At 41.1% G+C, this 9,000-nt stretch overlaps 1 pseudogene; it reads right to left on the bottom strand.

Annotated features, from left to right (window-relative positions):
- Positions 1-503: 503 nt before the first annotated feature.
- LOC103742315 lies at positions 504-7,263 on the bottom strand (annotated as a pseudogene).
- Between the last annotated feature and the right edge of the window lie 1,737 nt (positions 7,264-9,000).

Genomic DNA, 9,000 nt, shown 5'->3' on the forward strand with positions numbered 1-9,000 from the left:
GGCCAACCTGATGTAGGTGATTCTTCATGAAGACTTCACTCCCAGGTTATTCTAAGTTGTGTCAAGTTGACAGTTTTGGTACTGGGAAGTCACACCTCACGTCTTCAGAGTGCATTATGAAGACATTAATGAAGTTTAGAAAAGCAGAACCAACCACACACACCATGCACCTGACTAGAACCTGACTGTGACCCTAACCCAAACGGTCGGTTTACACCTTTATCTTTCTCTTCATCCTACATTTATGTTTGTGAGTAAAATGTATTTAATAAAGCCCCAAAGGGGAAAACCCCAGATGGAGGCAGCAGAAGGACTGACTGCCAGAGGTGCTCACGCTGGGACTCCACAGCAGGTGGTCCTCATTGCTGTCCATTGTCTTCAGTATCCTTTCAAAGTTACTCACCTTGAGATATTTAGTGTTTCTTTTGCATATTTTTATTGGGGTTTATATGGGTTGGGATGGTAACCTTAGGGTATGCCCCTCACCCCAAGAAATGTCCATCCTAGCCCTCCTGAGGTGTTTTCTGGAACTTTCTCTTTTTCTTTGTGGAACTGTTACCAGCAGTAGCTTCAGGTCCACTGCTAGCTGGCTTCTCCTTAGAAGAGAACTTCCCACTTTTCTTGGGGACACTCATGCTTGCTGCCTCTTCAGGGGCCGTTTTCTCCTGAGGTGCAGACTTCTTCCTTTTAGGACTGGGAAGGCTTGGGCTGGCAGCAGCGTCTCCTCCGGACCACTAACCGGCGCCTCCTTGGAGAGAGCTTTCTTTTTCTTTCTTTTAGGGGAAGAAACAGGTGGCTCTTCTTCCACTCCGTTTTCCTGAGGCGCCTCTTGGGGCTTTGGATTTTTCTTCTTTTTCGGTTTTTCACGTCTCCTCGCATTCCTCTGGAGCACTACTGTTTCCTGAAGAGGCCGGAGCCAGCGCAGTTAGTCGCTTCTTTTCCTTCTTCAAGCGTTCCTTCTCCTGTTTTTCCAGCTTCCTGGTAATCTCAGCAGCTACTTCCTCTGCCTGAACCATTGCTTCCTTCATGACTTCTAGATTTCTCAGGTCTCATAGAAAGAGAGCCGCTCTTCAACTTGTTCTCGGAGCTTCTCCCCAAGTACACTTGTAGGCACCTCAGAGAAGCAATCAATTCGTGATGCAATACTGCATTTGTTTGCTAGATATTGGGAGATGCGGCCTTTGTTCTTGGCAGCTGCTCGCCCAATGAAGGTGGAATGGAAAATGAGTCCATATTTTGGTGTGTTACCCCTTATCTTTAGGGCTCTGGAAACTTGGTCCCTTTGCTGGGCCCTGGGAATATTCAGATTTTTTTAAAAGAGGACAGAGAAACTGAGACAGTTCCATGTCATCCAAAGGCCACCATTAATCAGGGTTCCAGGCTTCTCTTTACTACTTTCCCTTAGGAACTATTTGAACTCCACCGTCTCCATTATGGTCGCAGTTTTCTACAATCCCAGCAAAGAAGTGTAGACTCAAAATGTTAGCAAAAGAGTTCAGATAAATTCAGTCCCTGCTTTCAGCTTTGTCCCTTTCATTCCAGACCAGCTCATACTCAGTGCTTCACGACTGTATGGAATTCTGTGAGCAACGTCACTAGTACTTTGGCAGGGATTTCATAAGTCACTTTGTGTAATGTATTTTCAAAACATACTATAAAGCCACAGCAAGTAAAAGAGGATGCATCTGGCATAAAACCAGCATATAGATCGATCGTATAGAGTAGAGAACCCAGAAAAAAACCCCACACATCTATAGCCCCCAGATCCGTGACAGTCACAAAAAACATACATTGGAGAAAGGGTAGTCTTTTCAATAAACACTGCCGGGGAAACTGGATATTCACTTGTAAAAGAAGGAAACTCTATTTTCATCCCCTACCATATAAAGATCTAATACAAAATGAATCAAAGCACTGTAGGAAAGACCTAAAACTGTGAAACCACTAGAATAAAACAGAGAACATTCAAGATATAACCATGGACAATGAACCACGGACCTCAAAAGCACAGTTAGTAAAATCAAAACTAATAATCACAACACTTGAGAAGCTGAGATAGGAAGATTTTGAGTTCCAGCCTGGGCTACATATCTCTCAGGAAATAAAAGAAAAATTGAAGGAAAGAAGGAAGGAAGGGAGGGAGGGAGGGGGGGAAGGGAAGGGAAGGGAAGGAAGGAAGGAAGGAAGGAAGGGACGGAAGGAAAGAAAACATTTAAAGCACCCGTTTCATGCAATGCCCATGGACAGAAGTGACTGTCGGATCCCCTGAAACTGGAGTTACGGACAGTTGTTGGCTGCCATGAAGGTGCTGGAATTGGAATTCGGGTCTTCTCCAAGAACAGTGAATGTTCTTATCCACTGAGCCATCTCTCCAGCCCCCAAAGAAAACATTTTTAAAAGGTATGACAACACATCCGCTGCCCACCTGCACTAATCCCACACTCCCAGGTCTAACTCAGGTCACAGCCTGCACACCAGCATAGCCAAGTAAGTGCTTACCTCTTGTCAAAAAAACTTCTTTATTTGGATTATTACAGAGATCCACAACTAGACAAAATACAGAGAATAAGTGACCATGAACTATCCAAAGCCAGTTGGTATATCTACAATGCAACCCATACACCTAAGGTCAGGGGACATCACAGAAGAGGGCAGTGGAAAGATTGTAAAAGCAAGAAGACCAGGAAACTGGGAGATAATGTCCCCTAAACATGGCAGGGAAGCTGCACTCATGAAATCTCAAAAAGGTTAAGGTTACTTAAATAAGACCTGCATAATGACACCACCAGTCAACATGCCAACATGGGTAGGGGAAATTTCACAAGGCCCCACCCCAAATGAAGAGCTACAGGCAGTCAATGGCTACTGAGGAGGGGAGAATCATTTCTCCAGAGATGAACCGCTACATATGAGCAACACTAAATGGACCCAGTAGGTTTATACATGTGTGGGTGTGTGTGTATCTGTGTCTGTGTGTGTGTGTGTGTGTGTGTGTGTGTGTTTCCCTGGTTATGTAGTATGACTAGTAGAAACAAGCTTAGGCATACATTCTCACAAAACTGAGCACAATGTACTTAAAATAAACTAGCTGCTATTTAAAATTAAGTAGATTTCATGATAGCAAGGAAAATACAGGCTTTGGCCCTTTGAAGATAAAATATAGAAAAGCATATTTTTAGTAGAAGTAGGTCAGGTACTCTCCTGCCAACTGAATCTGTCACCATCACTTTAACCATTCTTTTACCGATACCATCTCTTTATTCTTCTTGGTGTGTGAGGCCAATTCAACCATAACTCCAGATCAACCTAAGTCACCCTCCTCTGCCTCATATATTGAGACAAAGTTATAGCTGGGTATGGTGGTGCATGCCTTTAATCCCAGCATTTAGGAGGCAGAGGCATGTGGATCTTTGTGAGTTTGAGGCCAGCCTGGTCTACATAGTGAGTTCCAGGACAGCTGGGACTACTGGGGAGATCCTGTCTCAAAAAGATGAGAGAGAGAGAGAGAGAGAGAGAGAGAGAGAGAGAGAGAGAGAGAAAGTGAGAAAGTTCTGAACAACAGAAAAGCAAACTTAGACTTGCTCAAATAATAAAATGTAGTTAGCATAAAAATTCCAAAGGTAAAATTGGCTTCAAGTGAGTCTTAATCTTGCAGCTCAAATAATGTGAACAGCACCAAGGTTTTTTCATCTTCCACTCTGCTGTCTTCAGTTCCTGGTGGTCTCAAAATTCCTGTTAACAAATGATTCTTCATTCATAGCCAGCAGGAAAACTTAAATAAATGTGTCTCAATATTCACAGAAAAGGTCATAGGCCATGTGTCAACCATTGAACTAATCCCTCTGGCCTGGAAAAATGGAATAAAGTAAATCGAAATTCCCATTAGAGCTGGAAAAGTATTCTAGTTCCTTAGGATCACATGGACCCCCTCCCCAAATGAAGATTAGTGACTACCAAAAGAGGGAAAAGATATGTAGAAATAACTAACACATGTTCTTGACCTTCCTGTATCTTAGCTGCTCCAAATTAAAAGAAAGAATCAAACCAACATGTAAACACCAATGAAAATCCATGATCTCCAATGTCTATTAGATTTTTATTATTCTAGTTATCGTTCCCCTTCCCTTCCTTCTCTGTTAGATGTTTTTCCTCATTTTATTAATTTGATCAAGTATATCTCACAATAAAATCAATGTCATTTGACTACTGCCTCATTATCTCCCCTCAGAGCTAAGCATGTCTCCGAAACATGGCAGGTGAAGTCTGTACACAAAGTAAATCATGACAAATATAGTTCAAATAAAAAGGTCACTATAAAACACAGACCCATTCCTTGTCCAGCTAATAGGAGCAAGATTTATTGAGATCCCCAGTCAGAAGCTGGCCCTTCCTTTTGGATAGTGAGTAAACCTCTTTCCTTAAACTATCTCCCAAATCATCCCAAACAAATAGGTTTCTTCCAACACTTTCTTCTTCTTAAAACCCTCATGGTGAGTATCATCCCTCTTACAATTAGCAATGAAGACAAAATTTTCAACTAAAAGTTTATTCCTGGTGGGCTAGAAGTGTTAGTAGTGCTTACTGTATCCATTGATGTATCCACTGAAATTCATCAGGGTGTCCTTCACTTCTGAATTATTCAAATATTCAGAAAATGATTTTCTCTGTGCCCAGTCTTATTTCCTCTAATCAATACCCAAGAGACCTTGCCTGAACCATCTTTCTCAGATGCAGATCTGATTGCATCACCCCGTATTCCTCAGGATATGTTCCAGTTATATCAGCCTTATCTGTGAAACCTCCTGATTCATTCTCCAACTGGACACTGTGTCTCATCAGACACCACCTCCCTAACTCTAGTTCCACACAGCAGCTCTGATGAATTTGTTTTCCATTCTTCCAAACCATTTGTCTGAGCTCTGGCCCATCTTTCTTTTGGCCTCTGAATCTGGAAATCTTTATCTAGATAACGTTGGCTTGTTCTTTAAGACTTGACTCAAAAGTTTCTTGCTCAAGTGATTATTGCTCAAGTATTTTCTACTCTGAGAAGCCATCTTGAATATCTTTGGGCATCGGGGTTTGTGCTGTGAATTGTCTCATCTCCCCCTGCCCTGTGCTGATTTATTTGCTTTCACTGTGAAATTGCAGCTTCTTGAAGTCCACTATCTTGTGTTATTCTTCTTGACTCCCCAGCAGTGGACCTTATCCAGGGATCTTCTGCAGTTTTTGGAAATGGAAATTGTGAAGGGAATTCAAAAAGAAAGTAGCATGAAGGGGCCATGTTGCTGAGGGATTGAATACTATTTTATGGGTGGGACCAGGGATAATCCATGTCTTTGTCATGGGACTGGGCCACAGAGTCCCCTTGGCAGGTTCTTATTCTAACCCATAAAAGCATTTAAGGACAACCCGAAGGAATCTCAAGGGCAATTCATTAAAGTCAGAGAGAAAAACCAGCAGGGTTTGCAAGCTGGAGATTTTGGCAGCTTCTAGGAAGAGGGGGTGGGAAAAGGACAAAGAAAGTATGAGGTAAAAACCAAATAGACTTAGAAAGCCAGGTGGGCACACTGAGACTGAAGAAAAGAACGGGGTGCCAGAGACTTTGTTCCTGACAGTGCGTACTGACGGAGTAGAAACTGTTCCCCTCTCAGGCTACCTGGACTTATGGTGAATCCAGTGAAGGGGAAATGTTCAACTTACTATTATTTGGTTTAGCCTTATTGTCAGCTTGGCATTACTTCTTAGAATTCAGGAATAATACTACTAATAATTAATTGCATTTACTGTCAGTTTATCTTCTAGTTATGTTACCTTTGGGGTAGTTTAAGGTCCTGTAACTGGATTATCTTTAACCCTGAAGTATGTCACAAGCATCTTGTGGACCTTCGTCATAGCCAGTGTTGGTTTACTTCCAGTCATCGAAGACCAGAGCTTGAAAATGAGCTATAAACAGCTTAGAAATTTTCTTTTGCATTTTTTATCTACCAACCAATGGTCATGGAAGAAGCTGACATACTGTTGTCTGTGAGTCTCAAATGGTGCCTGGCTAGAGAGGGCAACCCTGAGTAGCACCTTACCCTTCATTTAAAAATATAGCAGTCTTATACCAAGGATTGTCCTATCCAAAATACCAGTATAATGTTCACTGAGAAACCTGTGGGTTCCCAGTAGCTGTTTGTTAAGGACTGGTAAATGACTAGAAATGAATAAGTGAAATTTTAAAAATTTAAATTATTGAATAAATAAATGGAGGAAAACAGCCTTCACACTGCACTTGGGGATCGAAGAGCACCTTAAAGGGAGCCATCAGTGGGAAACCCAGGCTTTAAATATACAAAATTATGTCCTTATATTTCTGCCCTTCCTCCCAGATGCTATGAGCACTATGTCCAAGTTGCAAGAACTAAAGTAGAGACACACATGATAACCTCTAGGGTGGGATCCAGAACTCAGGCTACATGTCATGTCATGAGAAGGGAGGGGCTTCAGCACTGCTTCTCAGACCACATGGCTCATGACATTTACCTCACCTTTTGTCAGTTCACCTTTTATCCCAGTTCTGACTTGAACTTCATATTCAGCCATCTAACCTAAGGCCAATTACTTGCAGTTTATTGTTGCTGCAAATTAAAATCTGCAGGGAGCAGACATGCACTGTGGTTTTATTGGCCAGTGTCAGTACAGTGTGACTCACATCTTCCCTTCAGGGGACCCCTAGGTAGGGAAAACTTTTCCAGAGCTCAATTTTTCCTGGAATAATTTTGTCATTGAAGATATAGGCATTGAATCAAAAGCTAATTGAATTAAAACTGTGAATAATTGAATATGGAATTCTAGATCCACTTACTGCAGAAATGATTGACACCAAGTGTCTTTTTATGCAAGGATGCCAACTGTTTCTGAATTCCAATGCAATTATTTCTAGTTTTGAAGGAACTATTTGAAACTTCCCCAGTATGTTCACATTGTTAATGACACTGAGACAATATCAGTGTAGAGCCAGGGAGTGGGTAAGAGCACTTGCTGCAGAAGTGTGAAGACCTGAATTCAATCCCAGCACCCACATGAAAAGCCAGACACTGTGTGAACCCCACAATGCCAGTGCTGTGGGGACAAGAGGATCCCTGAGCTTGTGAACCAACCAATCTAGCCAAAACAGCAAGTTTCAGGTTCAATGAAACCCCGCCTCCAAAGAATAGAGAGTGATAGAGCAAGACACCTGACATCCTCCTCTTACCTCCGAGCCTGCACAGGCACATGCATATGGTTATACACACACGTGTACACATATCACACACACACAAAGAAAATGAAAAGTTCAGCGTAAAACCAACTCATCTACATTAGCCGATGAACATGATCTAAACTGTCTCAAAACAGAAAGCGGCATCCATAAAACTAGGATTAAAATTTTAAATTCATGCTCATTAAAAATATTTTCCTGAACTTCAAATTTCAATGGAGAAAATACCACTAAAAATCGTGTCATGGGTGACCACAGATGCCTTCTGTTCAGATTTACTAGCTGTTGACCCAGACCACCCTTAACTCCAAGTGTTCTGTGTCCTCACTTTCTCGTTCAAAGAAGACGAGTCTGCTTCCTTCCTTCACTGTTCCCTGGGACCTACGAAAATGATAAACCACAGCATTCTGACACTACAGCAGCTAAAGGTTAACAGTGCACTGAAGCAACCTTTTAGTTAATGCCATGTTAATGCTCAAAATTCACTAAAATATCCAGAGTTGGAACAATTCCAGTCCCTTAGGTGGTTCAAGAGAGAGCATTTGGGGAATAGACTAGATCTAAAGCAAGCATTGCCTGGACGTGAAATTTATATTGTGGAGGAGGAAATTGAAAGATTTCACTTCACATGAAGCTGCTGCAAAGCTCCCTGCAGGAAAAGCTAATCAAGACTAACTGAACCAACAGAGTTACATTCTGTCAAAGGAAGTATCTGTTGAGCATATCACATCATAGGCACATGATAGCTGCTTCAAAGGGCCACAAAAGGCAACTTAAACTCTGTATGAGGGATACAATAGACACATAACTATCACTGATGGTAAAGAGAAGCACTCCTGCGAAAGACAATGGAATTGCTGATGTACAAAGGAAGATCACGATCAGTTGAAGGAATGAGAAAATTTTCTACTTGGAGGTACTTTTGAGTAACTGGGACCTGAATAGGATTTTGCCAAGCACTTGAAAGCAATCTATTATTTAAATGACTGTTAACATTGAGAAAAAAGTTATAAAATACATTGAATCGGACAAAATGATGATCAAATGACTACAAGGACAATTAAGTGGCTTAACGGATCTATGAGGCCATTGTGTTTTTCATTAACTTGGAGATATTTTGCAGCTCTGTAAATTGTAGCAATTAATTACTGATAGTAAGCAACTACTGTTGATAGAAATGAGAGTTAATTGTCAGGCGATAATATGACTAATTCACCCTACTTTCCTTACTGGATACCTTTGTTTTGTGATACTATATCAGAATACTTGTTACTGGGTAATTTATAAAAGGTAAGAATTCGTTCTTATAATTCTAGGAACTGAGAAATCCAAAATCAAGGAGTGTGCATCTGGCAAGGGATTATCTATTCTGTTGTGCCATCCCACAATAAAAGGAGAGATGGAGAGAGAAAGAGAGAGAGAGAGAGGATAGATGATGATAGATGATAGATAGACGATAGATAGAAGATAGATAGATAGATAGATAGATAGATAGATAGATAGATAGATAGATAGATGATAGAGAACATTATAATCTCACCTTTATAACAAACTCATTAATCTATTCTCCTGATAACATACTCCTGAGATAATTACAGAAATCTGTTCATAATGGCAGAGGCATCATGACCTGGTAATTTTTTAAAGTCCAACATCTAAACACTCTTCACACCGTTGTATTGGGGCTTAAGTTTCCATCTCATGGAGTTTGGGGAACATATTTGCACTGCACCACTACTTATTACATGTAGTGTAAT

This window comes from Nannospalax galili, unplaced genomic scaffold (assembly GCF_000622305.1).
Source record: "Nannospalax galili isolate Female #2095 unplaced genomic scaffold, S.galili_v1.0 scaffold1220, whole genome shotgun sequence".
NCBI classification, from domain to species: Eukaryota; Metazoa; Chordata; class Mammalia; order Rodentia; family Spalacidae; genus Nannospalax; species Nannospalax galili.